General features: G+C 41.9%; 1 protein-coding gene across 1 annotated transcript in view; it reads right to left on the reverse strand.

Annotated features, from left to right (window-relative positions):
* The window catches only part of LOC120941739 (retinoic acid receptor responder protein 2-like), a 38,749-nt gene that overhangs the window by 20,650 nt on the left and 2,087 nt on the right, over window positions 1-16,012 (reverse strand). The gene's annotated exons all lie outside the window — the stretch shown is intronic.

Consider the following 16,012-nt stretch of genomic DNA (forward strand, 5'->3'; position numbering starts at 1 on the left):
GCGGGGACGCGCTTCATTTAAATTATACACGCCCCCTACGCGCCGAATTTGAATTCCGCCGGGTGATTTACGCTACGCCGCCGCAACTTACGGAGCAAGTGCTTTGAGAATACAGCACTTGCCCATGTAAGTTGCGGAGGCGTAACGTAAATGAGGTACGTTACGCCCGCACAATTTTGCGCCGATCTACGTGAATCTGGGACATAATTTTTGGTTCTGAAATGCTCAACTGAGCAGCAATCTATTATCTTGGTCTGGTCAGGTTTCCCTAAGCCTGGTGGTTGATTGCTCCTGCCTGCCTCTGGAAGAAGCCTCCATAAATAAAGTAGGATGGTCAACCACTGGGTTATAAATATTTATCTGACCACAGCCAATCCCAGGGAGGGGGCATCCAGAAGGTGGCTGGGGAGAACATAAATGCTTGGGAGGGATGTTCAGAGCTCTCTCTGGCCTGGGAGGCAGTTTTTAGGTTTTCTTTTGTGAGAGACAAGGGGGAGCCTGCAGGGGGGGTGTCTGGGAACATCATTCCTGCATCACACAAGCCAAGGGATCCCAGATCACAGACAGAAGAGAGTGTTGAGTGATGTAGCACTCAGGTCTTCCTCAATCCAGCGCTGTCTCACTACAGTGTGCGGTGGCTGACACTCCCAGGTTTCTTTCGGAAAGTGCATATAAAGGAAAAGTGTTACTGCGCTGATCTGATAATCCAAAGAATTTAATCCTTGGAAGTGTGAACTGTGAACTCGTTCAGTGCACAATCAACCATACATACCATGTGCAATATCGGGAACTAAGGCCCAGATTCTCATACATTAGCGCTGCTCCTGGGCAGCGTAATGTATGAGCTCTACGTTTCACCGCCGCAGGTCTACAGGTTTAAATCCTGATTCTCAGAACACTTACCTGTAAACTTGCGGCAGTGAATCGTTAGATTGCTCGGCGCAAGCCCGCCCAATTCAAATGGGGTGGGCACCATTTAAATTAGGCGCGCTCCCGCGCCGAGCGTACTGCGCATGCTCCGTCGGGTAAATTACCCGACGTGCATTGCGCTAAATGACGTCGCCCCGACGTCATTTGCCTAGATGTATACGTAAATGGCGTCCAGCGCCATTCACGGACGTCTTACGCAAACGACGTAATTTTTATTCAATTCGACGCGGGAACGACGGCCATAGTTAACATTGGTTGCGCCTGCTAATTAGCAGGGGCAACCTTACGCGTCAGGTACGCTACGCAAACGACGTTAATTCGCTGCGTCGACCTCGCGTATGTTCGGGAATCGTCGTACTTACCTCATTTGCATAGACGACGGGGAAAAGCGACGATGCGACACCTAGCGGCGGGAAAAAAAATTACTTTTAAGATCTGACAGCGTAACAGCCTTACGCTTGTCAGATCTAATGGGTACCTATGCGCAACTGATTCTAAGAATCAGTCGCATAGATACCCGGGGCCAGATGAGGAGTTACGACGGCGCTAATGGTGTTGCGCCGTCGTAACGCCTTCGAGAATCTGGGCCAATATGTACCCAATATTCTATGTGGATAAACTTGTGACCCAATTAATATTCATATAACAATATATATCAAAATATAATATAAATGATACAAGTATTGCAATGAACTCAATACTTAAAAGGTGGCCCAAAAATCAATTAATTAATCGGCCTGTACATCAATATACCATACCTCTACATGTTTCGCTATTGCGTCATCAGGAAAGGCTTTCCTGATGACGCACTAGCGAAACATGTAGAGGCTGTCTGGACACATACGAACGGAGAAGCACACCAGTACGCTAGTAGTACATAAGGACAGAAGCGAGGTATGCACACCTTCCAAGACGTTATCTAAATGCTGGTTAGCGGCTTTTAACGGTTGACACTGCCAGAGACACTTTTTCTTGTTAGTGCATTTTTTTTACCTTTTTAACCCACTTCATTACTAAGCCTGTTTTTCAGATTCAGTGTTTACGAGACTAAAACAGTTTTTTTTGCTAGAATATTACTTAAAACCCCCAAACATTATATATATATATATTTTTTTCTAACACCCTAGAGAATAAAATGGCAGTCATTGCAATACTTTTTGTCACACCGTATTTGCGCAGCGGTCTTACAAGCGCACTTTTTTTGGAAAAAATTCACTTTTTTAAATTAAAAAATAACACAACAATAAATTTGGCCCAATTTTTTTATATATTGTGAAAGATAATGTTACGCCGAGTAAAATGATACCCAACATGTCACGCTTAAAAATTGCGCCTGCTCGTGGCATGGCGTCAAACTTTTACCCTTAAAAATCTTGATAGGCGACGTTTAAAAAATTCTACAGGTTGCATTTTTTGAGTTACGGAGTAGGCCTAAGGCTAAAATTATTGCTCTCGCTCTAACGATCGCGGCAATACCTCACTTGTGTGGTTTGAATACCGTTTTCATATGTCGGCGCTACTCGCGTATACGTTCGCTTCTACGCGCGAGCTCGTCGGGACGGGGCGCTTTAAAAAAATTTTTTTTTACTTTTCGCATTTATTTTTACTTATTTTACAATTTTTAACACTGAAATAAAAAAATAAAAAAATTATCACTTTTATTCCTATTACAAGGAATGTAAACATCCCTTGTAATAAAAAAAAGCATGACAGGTCCTCTTATATATGAGATCTGGGGTCAAAAAGACCTCAGATCTCATATTTGGGCTTAAATGCAAAAAAAAAAAAAAAAATTTGGAAATGTCATTTTTTCAAATGACAAAAAACAAAAATGTCTCTTTAAGAGGCTGGGCGGGACTGACGTTTTGACGTCACTTCCGCCCAGCGGAGCTATGGGGATGGGTGAAGGAGATTTTTCCTTCAGTCTCGTCCCCGCTCAGCTGCCGGATGGTCGCGATCCCCTCCGCCGCTACCGACGGCTACGGTAAGCGGCGGAGGGCGCGGGACAGCGGCGGGAGGGGGGGGGCCCCTCTCCCGCCACCGATAACGGCGAATCCGCCGCGGAGACCGCCGTTATCGTGTACAGGACCGTCGGCACTAAAGATGGATACCTCGGTTGTGACAGCAGCTGCTGCCGTTACTGAGATATCCATCTTTAAAAACAGGACGTCTTTTGACAATGGGCTGGAAAGCAAGTGGTTAATAAATACGTTTTAAACATATTACACTATGATGAGCCCCTTGTTTTTGAGGATTTAAGGATATCTTGTAAAAGAGAGAAGGAGGCAACGCCCACTGACGAACAAAGCAAAGACACCACTTTGGGGCCTTTTATTATCTGGGGTCTGGTGAGTGTTGAGTTTAACCATTGGTGATGGTGGCACATCTTTGTCGGGTGGAAGAGATAGCGGCACCTTTTTATATACAGCATTACCAGCATTGAAACATTTTTTTTCCATTGGAATCAATTGTGTAAAAGCAAGACTGTCTGTTATTGGACTTTTTTCAAGTGCAGCTAGTGCATTTTTACATTTGGAACTTTTCTCTTTGTTATTTTTGAATGGTCAGGTCTTTATTCACTTTATTTTGTATTTTCTGTTTTCACTATTGGTCGGCTCTAAGTAGCATGAGTAGCCATTTTTTTCCTCCACAGGAGCACTATGGTATATTGATGTACAGGCCGATTAATTAATTGATTTTTGGGCCACCTTTTAAGTATTGAGTTCATTGCAATACTTGTATCATTTATATTATATTTTGATATATATTGTTATATGAATATTAATTGGGTCACAAGTTTATCCACATTTAGTTCCCGATATTGCACATGGTATGTATGGTTGATTGTGCACTGAACGACTTCACAGTTCACACTTCCAAGGATTAAATTCTTTGGATTATCAGATCAGCGCAGTAACACTTTTCCTTTATATGCACATTTAATCCCTTATTTAGGGTTCACACAGTACTGCAGCAGATCACGGTTTTAATTTTATTTTATTTTGCGCCGGTGACACATACACCAATTTCTTTCAGGAAAGTGCCTGTGCCACAGCCAATCAGAAGACAGCTCTTATGATTGTCATCATTTTAAAATGACAAAGTGATGCATGGTTTCTCTATTTGAGCAATGCTTCAGTATGCTAAAGCCAGGCACCCTGCTCCTCCGCCTATCAGTTACTTCTGCACCCCTGTGCTTCCAGTGACTCCTACTCCCCTGAGCCCTTCTTTCATTTCTGCACCCCTGTGCCTCCATTGATCCATGCTCTACTGTGACCGCATATCTCCAGTAACCCTAACATTCCTGTGTCTCCAATGACCTCAGTGCTCCTGTGTCTCCATTGACCCTTACGCTCTCCAGTGAATGCATGTCTCCAGTGACCTTAACACTCCTGTGCCTCCATTGACCCCCAGTGTCTCCATGCATGTCGGGGCCCTTTGGGGTAAGACAGCGACATATTAAGATCCCGCTCAACTCAACTCAGTGACCCCAGCGCTCCTGTGCCCCCATTGATCCCCAGTGTCTCCAGTAATCCCAGCGTTCCTGAGCCTCCACTGACCCCCAGTGTCTCCAGTGACCCCCAGCGCTCCTGAGCCTCCACTGACCCCCAGTGACCCCAGCGCTCCTGAGCCTCCACTGGCCCCCAGTGACCCCAGCGCTCCTGAGCCTCCACTGACCCCCAGTGTCTCCAGTGATCCCAGCGTTCCTGAGCCACCACTGACCCCCAGTGTCTCCAGTGACCCCCAGCGCTCCTGAGCCTCCACTGACCCCCAGTGACCCCAGCTCTCCTGAGCCTCCACTGACCCCCAGTGTCTCCAGTGATCCCAGCGTTTCTGAGCCTCCACTGACCCCCAGTGTCTCCAGTGACCCCCAGCGCTCCTGAGCCTCCACTGACCCCCAGTGACCCCAGCGTTCCTGAGCCTCCACTGACCCCCAGTGTCTCCAGTGACCCCCAGCGCTCCTGAGCCTCCACTGACCCCCAGTGACCCCAGCTCTCCTGAGCCTCCACTGACCCCCAGTGTCTCCAGTGATCCCAGCGTTCCTGAGCCTCCACTGACCCCCAGTGTCTCCAGTGACCCCCAGCGTTCCTGAGCCTCCACTGACCCCCAGTGACCCCAGCGCTCCTGAGCCTCCACTGACCCCCAGTGACCCCAGCTGTTCTGAGGGGAACCCGTCCTGTTATACCGCTGGATGGTCTTGGCCCCCGCACTGCAGATCAGTCTCAGGGTCTTGGCGATCTTCTTATATCCTCGGCCATCTTTATGTAGAGACACAATTCTTTATATCAGATCCTCAGAGAGATCTTTGCCATGAGGTGCCATGTTGTCCTTCCAGTGACCAGTATGAGAGAGTGAGAGCGATAACACCAAATTTATCACACCTGAGACCTTGTAACACTAACAAGTCACATGACACCGGTGAGGGGAAAATGGCTAATTGGGCCCAATTTGGACATTTTCACTTAGGGGTGTCCTGACTTTTGTTGCTAGCGGTTTAGACATAAATGGCTGTGTGTTGAGTTATTTTGAGGGGACAGCAAATTTACACCGTTATATAAGCAGTACACTCACTACACAACATTGTAGATACATAGGTCCAGATTCTTAAAGAGATACGACGGCGTATCTCCTGATACGCCGTTGTATCTCTGAGTTCTGCCGGTCGTATCTATGCGACTGATTCAGAGAATCAGTTACGCATAGATATGCCTAAGATCCGACACTGTGTTACACCGTCGGATCTTAGGCTACAATTCCAGGCCGGCCGCTAGGTGGCGTTTCAGGTTTTTTACGTGACGAATATGCAAATGAAGAGTTACGCCGATTCAGAAACGAACGACCGCCCGGCCATTTTTTTTACGTTGTTTGCGTTCGGCTTTTTCTGGCGTATAGTTACCCCTGGGTCTATGAGGCGCAGCCAATGTTAAGTATGGCCGTCGTTCCTGCGACAAAATTTGAATTTTTTACGTTGTTTGCGTAAGTCGTTCGCGCATACGGATGGACGTCATTTACGTAAACGTCGAAACCAATGACGTCTTTGCGACGTCATTTGGAGCAATGCACGCTGGGAAAATTTCCGGACGGCGCATGCGCTGTTCGATCGGCGCGGGAACGCACCTGATTTAAATACTACACGCCCCCTAGCCGCGGAATTTGAATTCCGCCGGGGGATTTACGATACGCCGCCGCAAGTTTTGAGGTAAGTGCTTTGTGAATTAACCACTTGCCTCAAAAACTTGCGGCGGCGGATCTTAAATCAGATAGGTTACGCGGATCTAAAGATCCGCTAACCTATGTGAATCTGGCCCAAAGTGTCATTTCTTCAGTGTTGTCACATGAAAAGATACAAGAAATGTGAGTGAGGGGTGTACTTACTTTTGTGAGATACGGTGTGTATATATATGGTAGATATTCAAACTCCTCCGTAAATCCAGAAAAAGGCCGGAGCCGTATACAGAACAGAAAAACTTCCTTCACAATAGAGAATTATTTGTTGGTTCTTTGCCAACCCGAGACCCGGGACCTTCCCATGAGAAGTCCTCTCCTCCCTCCGGTGACCTCTCTCTATCCCGGAGCAGATGAAGTGAAAACAATTCCCATGACGGGGGAGGGAGGAAACCATGGCCTGTTTACAGGAAAAGGTTCTATCCTGCCAGACGGAACGCCGATCAACAGATCATATGAACCATGCCATGTATCATCGTATTATACCCGGGAGATCAGTGAATGGATACATTATATATAACTAGGAGATCAGTGTATGGATACATTGTATATAACGAGGAGATCAGTGAATGGGGTGATGTCATGTGATCCCTCTAAGCCAATATAGTGAAAGCTGGCAGGTGGGGAGGAGGTGGAACAAAGGAATGGTGCTCGGAGGGGGGTAGGGGGTGGAACCAAAGAAAGGTGCTCGGAGGTGGGTAGGAGGTGGAACCAAAGAATGGTGCTCGGAGGGGGGTAGGAGTGGAACCAAAGAATGGTGCTCGGAGGTGGGTAGATGTTGGAACCAAGGAATGGTGCTCAGAAGGGGGTAGGGAGTGGAACCAAGCAATGGTGCTCGGAGGTGGGTTGGGAGTGGAACCAAAGAATGGTGCTCGGAGGTGGTTAGGGGGTGGAACAAAGGAATGGTGCTCAGTGGTGGGTAGGGGGTGGAACCAAGGAATGGTGCTCGGAGGTCGGTAGGGGGTGGAACCAAGGAATGGTGCTCGGAGGTGGGTTGGGAGTGGAACCAAGGAATGGTGCTCGGAGGGGGGTAGGGAATGAAACCAAAGAAGGATGCTCGGAGGTGGGTAGGGGGTGGAACCAAGGAATGTTGCTCAGAGGGGGTAGGGAGTGGAACCAAGCAATGGTGCTCGGAGGGGGGGAGGGAGTGGAACCAAAGAATGGTGCTCGGAGGGGGGTAGGGGTGGAACCAAAGAATGGTGCTCGGAGGTGGGTAGGGGGAGGAACCAAGGAATGGTGCTCAGAGGTGGGTAGGGGGTGGAACCAAGGAATGGTGCTCGGAGGTGGGTTGGGAGTGGAACCAAGGAATGGTGCTGGGAGGGGGGTAGGGAATGAAACCAAAGAAGGATGCTCGGAGGTGGGTAGGGGGTGGAACCAAGGAATGTTGCTCAGAGGGGGTAGGGAGTGGAACCAAGCAATGGTGCTCGGAGGGGGGGAGGGAGTGGAACCAAAGAATGGTGCTCGGAGGGGGGTATGGGGTGGAACCAAAGAATGGTGCTCGGAGGTGGGTAGGGGGTGGAACCAAGGAATGGTGCTCAGTGCTGGGTAGGGGGTTGAGCCAAGGAATAGTGCTCGGAAGTGGGTTAGGAGTGGAACCAAAGAATGGTGATCAGAGGGGGGTAGGGGGTGGAACCAAAGAATGGTGTTCGGAGGTGGGTAGGGAGCGAAACCAAAGAATGGTGCTCGGAGGTGGGTAGGGGGTGTAACCAAAGAATGGTGCTCGAAGGTGGGTAGGGAGCGAAACCAAAGAATGGTGCTCGGAGGTGGGTAGGGGGTGGAACCAAGGAATGGTGCTCAGAGGTGGGTTGGGAGTGGAACCAAAGAATGGTGCTCAGTGCTGGGTAGGGGGTTGAACCAAGGAATAGTGCTCGGAAGTGGGTAGGGGGTGGAACAAAGGAATGGTGCTCGGAGGTGGGTTGGGAGTGGAACCAAGGAATGGTGCTCAAGGGGGGGGGGGGGTAGGGAATGAAACCAAAGAATGGTGCTCGGAGGTGGGTAGGGGGTGTAACCAATGAATGGTGCTCGGATGTGGGTAGGGGGTGGAACCAAGGAATGGTTTTCGGAGGTTGGTAGGGGGTGGAACCAAGGAATGGTTTTCGAAGGTGGGTAGGAAATGAAACCAAAGAATGGTGCTCAGTGGTGGGTAGGGGGTGGAACCAAGGAATGGTGCTCGGAGGGGGGTAGGGAATGAAACCAAAGAATGGTGCTCAGAGGTGGGTAGGGGGTGGAACCAAGGAATATTTCTCGGAGGTGGGTAGGGGGTGGAACCAAGGAATGTTGCTCGGAGGTGGGTAGGGGGTGGAATCAAGAAATGGTTCTCGGAGGTGGGTAGGGGGTGGAATCAAGGAATGGTGCTCGGAGGTTGGTAGGGGGTGGAACCAAGGAATGGTGCTCGGAGGTGGGTAGGGGGTGGAACCAAGGAATGGTGCTCGGAGGTGGGTAGTTGGGGGAGGAACCAAGGAATGGTGCTTGGAGGTGGGTAGGGGGTGGAACCAAGGAATGGTGCTCGGAGGTGGGTTGGGAGTGGAACCAAGGAATAGTGCTCGGAGGTGCGTAGGGGGTGGACACAACAGGTGACTCAAAAGTAGGGAGTTCCTGCACCTATTCTCTGAGAAAAAAAGCCTTGAACGTATCACATGGTCATAAAGAGCCAATGAGGTGACAAGTCAGACTGATGACGTCAGGTGATCATTCTGAGCCATTGCAGCAATTATTGGTCATGTGATCACTAGCAGCCAATCCAGGGAAAGGTAGCGATATTCTCTACCCAGGTACACCCTGAACTTTCTTCCCCTGTAGCTCCTCCCCCACACATACACCTCCAGCACAAACAGATACTGTATATATGTAAGGGGCGGGGTCATGGATTTGTATGTATTTCCTCTCTTTGTTTTTATGATCAGGAATAATAAAATATAAAAACAACGTTTCCTGATCTTTGTTATGTAAACGTGAGAAATATAAATATTTTGAATTCTTATATCCAGCCAGCAGGTTATAATCTTAGATTTGAGCTCCTCGTGCAAAACTCACATTGTTAACAGAGCTCAGTAGCTCAAACTGAGATTTACACTACAGAGCCATGACTCCACCCTTTTCAGAGCAGTGACTCCTCCCCCTACCACATTCTGTTTTAGACACATAGCTCCTTTTGAGGTGTTCTTGACTTGTGTTTCCCCCGTGTTCCTCCAACATCAGCACCGCTCTCAGCTTTTTACACAGAGGGCGGGGCTTGCAAATCATGAACTAACAGTCATTCCTCAGTTTTCCTGATCGGCTGAAGATGGAGATCATGCAGTCTGGAAGACTGAGGACATCTTGTGGTGAAGAAGAGGTACTGTGGGGGGCAGTTCTGGATTAATGGTGGGTACTGCAGGCAGGAGTTAGGCTTTTAGCTAAACCGTAGTTCTCTGTGAATCCTTTGTCATGTATGAAATGTTTATTTGTAAAAAACAAATATTGTATATATAAGAACAGAGATTGTAAACACCCAATTATACATTTTTATCCCTAAAATCACATTGAGGATAAGTCAGGCCGTTCCTTGTCATGCAGATTTGTGATCGACATAGAAATGTCCAGATATGGAATACGGAGTGAAGGTTCTAAACTCCGCCTCCATGGATCCTCCCTTATCTTTTATAGTAATTCTCCACTAATCTCTATCATTCCGGGTTGTGGTTTGTATTGTTTGTGTCTCTGGGAGGAGCTGTGAGGTTTCTGGTGTCTGGTCTGTATATAGAATATATAATACATACGTGTGTCGGGTCTCTGTATATAGAATATATAATACATACGTGTGTCTGGTCTGTATATAGAATATATAATACATACGTGTGTCGGGTCTCTGTATATAGAATATATAATACATACGTGTGTCGGGTCTCTGTATATAGAATATATAATACATACGTGTGTCGGGTCTCTGTATATAGAATATATAATACATTCGTGTGTCTGGTCTCTGTATATAGAATATATAATACATACGTGTGTCTGGTCTCTGTATATAGAATATATAATACATACGTGTGTCGGGTCTCTGTATATAGAATATATAATACATACGTGTGTCTGGTCTGTATATAGAATATATAATACATACGTGTGTCGGGTCTGTATATAGAATATATAATACATACGTGTGTCTGGTCTCTGTATATAGAATATATAATACATACGTGTGTCTGGTCTGTATATAGAATATATAATACATACGTGTGTCGGGTCTGTATATAGAATATATAATACATACGTGTGTCAGGTCTCTGTATATAGAATATATAATACATACGTGTGTCTGGTCTGTATATAGAATATATAATACATACGTGTGTCAGGTCTCTGTATATAGAATATATAATACATACGTGTGTCTGGTCTCTGTATATAGAATATATAATACATGCGTGTGTCGGGTCTCTGTATATAGAATATATAATACATACGTGTGTCGGGTCTCTGTATATAGAATATATAATACATACGTGTGTCTGGTCTCTGTATATAGAATATATAATACATACGTGTGTCGGGTCTGTATATGGAATATATAATACATACGTGTGTCTGGTCTGTATATAGAATATATAATACATACGTGTGTCTGGTCTCTGTATATAGAATATATAATACATACGTGTGTCGGGTCTGTATATAGAATATATAATACATACGTGTGTCGGGTCTCTGTATATAGAATATATAATACATACGTGTGTCTGGTCTGTATATAGAATATATAATACATACGTGTGTCGGGTCTGTATATAGAATATATAATACATACGTGTGTCGGGTCTCTGTATATAGAATATATAATACATACGTGTGTCTGGTCTGTATATAGAATATATAATACATACGTGTGTCGGGTCTGTATATAGAATATATAATACATACGTGTGTCTGGTCTCTGTATATAGAATATATAATACATACGTGTGTCGGGTCTCTGTATATAGAATATATAATACATACGTGTGTCGGGTCTGTATATGGAATATATAATACATACGTGTGTCTGGTCTGTATATAGAATATATAATACATACGTGTGTCGGGTCTGTATATAGAATATATAATACATACGTGTGTCGGGTCTCTGTATATAGAATATATAATACATACGTGTGTCTGGTCTGTATATAGAATATATAATACATACGTGTGTCTGGTCTGTATATAGAATATATAATACATACGTGTGTCTGGTCTCTGTATATATAATATATAATACATACGTGTGTCGGGTCTCTGTACATAGAATATATAATACATACGTGTGTCGGGTCTCTGTATATAGAATATATAATACATACGTGTGTCTGGTCTCTGTATATAGAATATATAATACATACGTGTGTCGGGTCTCTGTATATAGAATATATAATACATACGTGTGTCGGGTCTGTATATGGAATATATAATACATACGTGTGTCTGGTCTGTATATAGAATATATAATACATACGTGTGTCTGGTCTCTGTATATAGAATATATAATACATACGTGTGTCGGGTCTCTGTATATAGAATATATAATACATACGTGTGTCTGGTCTGTATATAGAATATATAATACATACGTGTGTCGGGTCTGTATATAGAATATATAATACATACGTGTGTCGGGTCTGTATATAGAATATATAATACATACGTGTGTCGGGTCTCTGTATATAGAATATATAATACATACGTGTGTCGGGTCTCTGTATATAGAATATATAATACATACGTGTGTCGGGTCTGTATATAGAATATATAATACATACATGTGTCGGGTCTGTATATAGAATATATAATACATACGTGTGTCAGGTCTCTGTATATAGAATATATAATACATACGTGTGTCGGGTCTCTGTATATAGAATATATAATACATACGTGTGTCTGGTCTCTGTATATAGAATATATAATACATACGTGTGTCGGGTCTGTGTATAGAATATATAATACATACGTGTGTCGGGTCTCTGTATATAGAATATATAATACATACGTGTGTCGGGTCTGTATATAGAATAGATAATACATACGTGTGTCTGGTCTGTATATAGAATATATAATACATACGTGTGTCGGGTCTGTATATAGAATATATAATACATACGTGTGTCGGGTCTCTGTATATAGAATATATAATACATACGTGTGTCTGGTCTCTGTATATAGAATATATAATACATACGTGTGTCTGGTCTGTATATAGAATATATAATACATACGTGTGTCTGGTCTCTGTATATGGAATATATAATACATACGTGTGTCGGGTCTCTGTATATAGAATATATAATACATACGTGTGTCGGGTCTCTGTATATAGAATATATAATACATACGTGTGTCTGGTCTGTATATAGAATATATAATACATACGTGTGTCTGGTCTGTATATAGAATATATAATACATACGTGTGTCGGGTCTGTATATAGAATATATAATACATACGTGTGTCGGGTCTCTGTATATAGAATATATAATACATACGTGTGTCGGGTCTGTATATAGAATATATAATACATACGTGTGTCGGGTCTCTGTATATAGAATATATAATACATACGTGTGTCTGGTCTCTGTATATAGAATATATAATACATACGTGTGTCGGGTCTGTATATAGAATATATAATACATACGTGTGTCGGGTCTGTATATAGAATATATAATACATACGTGTGTCGGGTCTGTATATAGAATATATAATACATACGTGTGTCTGGTCTCTGTATATAGAATATATAATACATACGTGTGTCGGGTCTGTATATAGAATATATAATACATACGTGTGTCTGGTCTGTATATAGAATATATAATACATACGTGTGTCTGGTCTCTGTATATAGAATATATAATACATACGTGTGTCGGGTCTCTGTATATAGAATATATAATACATACGTGTGTCTGGTCTCTGTATATAGAATATATAATACAAACGTGTGTCTGGTCTCTGTATATAGAATATATAATACATACGTGTGTCGGGTCTGTATATAGAATATATAATACATACGTGTGTCTGGTCTGTATATAGAATATATAATACATACGTGTGTCAGGTCTCTGTATATAGAATATATAATACATACGTGTGTCGGGTCTCTGTATATAGAATATATAATACATACGTGTGTCGGGTCTGTATATAGAATATATAATACATACGTGTGTCTGGTCTCTGTATATAGAATATATAATACATACGTGTGTCGGGTCTCTGTATATAGAATATATAATACATACGTGTGTCGGGTCTGTATATAGAATATATAATACATACGTGTGTCTGGTCTGTATATAGAATATATAATACATACGTGTGTCGGGTCTGTATATAGAATATATAATACATACGTGTGTCTGGTCTGTATATAGAATATATAATACATACGTGTGTCTGGTCTCTGTATATAGAATATATAATACATACGTGTGTCTGGTCTGTATATAGAATATATAATACATACGTGTGTCTGGTCTCTGTATATAGAATATATAATACATACGTGTGTCTGGTCTCTGTATATAGAATATATAATACATACGTGTGTCTGGTCTCTGTATATAGAATATATAATACATACGTGTGTCTGGTCTGTATATAGAATATATAATACATACGTGTGTCGGGTCTGTATATAGAATATATAATACATACGTGTGTCTGGTCTGTATATAGAATATATAATACATACGTGTGTCGGGTCTCTGTATATAGAATATATAATACATACGTGTGTCGGGTCTCTGTATATAGAATATATAATACATACGTGTGTCGGGTCTCTGTATATAGAATATATAATACATACGTGTGTCGGGTCTGTATATAGAATATATAATACATACGTGTGTCGGGTCTGTATATAGAATATATAATACATACGTGTGTCTGGTCTCTGTATATAGAATATATAATACATACGTGTGTCGGGTCTGTATATAGAATATATAATACATACGTGTGTCTGGTCTGTATATAGAATATATAATACATACGTGTGTCTGGTCTCTGTATATAGAATATATAATACATACGTGTGTCGGGTCTCTGTATATAGAATATATAATACATACGTGTGTCGGGTCTGTATATAGAATATATAATACATACGTGTGTCGGGTCTGTATATAGAATATATAATACATACGTGTGTCGGGTCTGTATATAGAATATATAATACATACGTGTGTCGGGTCTCTGTATATATAATATATAATACATACGTGTGTCGGGTCTGTATATAGAATATATAATACATACGTGTGTCTGGTCTGTGTATAGAATATATAATACATACGTGTGTCGGGTCTCTGTATATAGAATATATAATACATACGTGTGTCGGGTCTGTATATAGAATATATAATACATACGTGTGTCGGGTCTGTATATAGAATATATAATATATACGTGTGTCTGGTCTGTATATAGAATATATAATACATACGTGTGTCGGGTCTCTGTATATAGAATATATAATACATACGTGTGTCGGGTCTGTATATAGAATATATAATACATACGTGTGTCAGGTCTCTGTATATAGAATATATAATACATACGTGTGTCTGGTCTGTATATAGAATATATAATACATACGTGTGTCTGGTCTGTATATAGAATATATAATACATACGTGTGTCTGGTCTGTATATAGAATATATAATACATACGTGTGTCGGGTCTCTGTATATAGAATATATAATACATACGTGTGTCTGGTCTCTGTATATAGAATATATAATACATACGTGTGTCGGGTCTGTATATAGAATATATAATACATACGTGTGTCTGGTCTCTGTATATAGAATATATAATACATACGTGTGTCTGGTCTCTGTATATAGAATATATAATACATACGTGTGTCGGGTCTGTATATAGAATATATAATACATACGTGTGTCTGGTCTCTGTATATAGAATATATAATACATACGTGTGTCTGGTCTGTATATAGAATATATAATACATACGTGTGTCGGGTCTGTATATAGAATATATAATACATACGTGTGTCTGGTCTGTATATAGAATATATAATACATACGTGTGTCGGGTCTGTATATAGAATATATAATACATACGTGTGTCTGGTCTGTATATAGAATATATAATACATACGTGTGTCTGGTCTGTATATAGAATATATAATACATACGTGTGTCGGGTCTGTATATAGAATATATAATACATACGTGTGTCTGGTCTCTGTATATAGAATATATAATACATACGTGTGTCGGGTCTGTATATAGAATATATAATACATTCGTGTGTCTGGTCTCTGTATATAGAATATATAATACATACGTGTGTCTGGTCTCTGTATATAGAATATATAATACATACGTGTGTCGGGTCTCTGTATATAGAATATATAATACATACGTGTGTCTGGTCTGTATATAGAATATATAATACATACGTGTGTCTGGTCTGTATATAGAATATATAATACATACGTGTGTCGGGTCTGTATATAGAATATATAATACATACGTGTGTCGGGTCTGTATATAGAATATATAATACATACGTGTGTCTGGTCTGTATATAGAATATATAATACATACGTGTGTCTGGTCTGTATATAGAATATATAATACATACGTGTGTCTGGTCTGTATATAGAATATATAATACATACGTGTGTCTGGTCTCTGTATATAGAATATATAATACATACGTGTGTCTGGTCTCTGTATATAGAATATATAATACATACGTGTGTCTGGTCTGTATATAGAATATATAATACATACGTGTGTCTGGTCTGTATATAGAATATATAATACATTCGTGTGTCTGGTCTCTGTATATAGAATAT

The sequence above is a fragment of the Rana temporaria genome, chromosome 5, assembly GCF_905171775.1.
Source record: "Rana temporaria chromosome 5, aRanTem1.1, whole genome shotgun sequence".
In the NCBI taxonomy this organism is placed as follows: domain Eukaryota; kingdom Metazoa; phylum Chordata; class Amphibia; order Anura; family Ranidae; genus Rana; species Rana temporaria.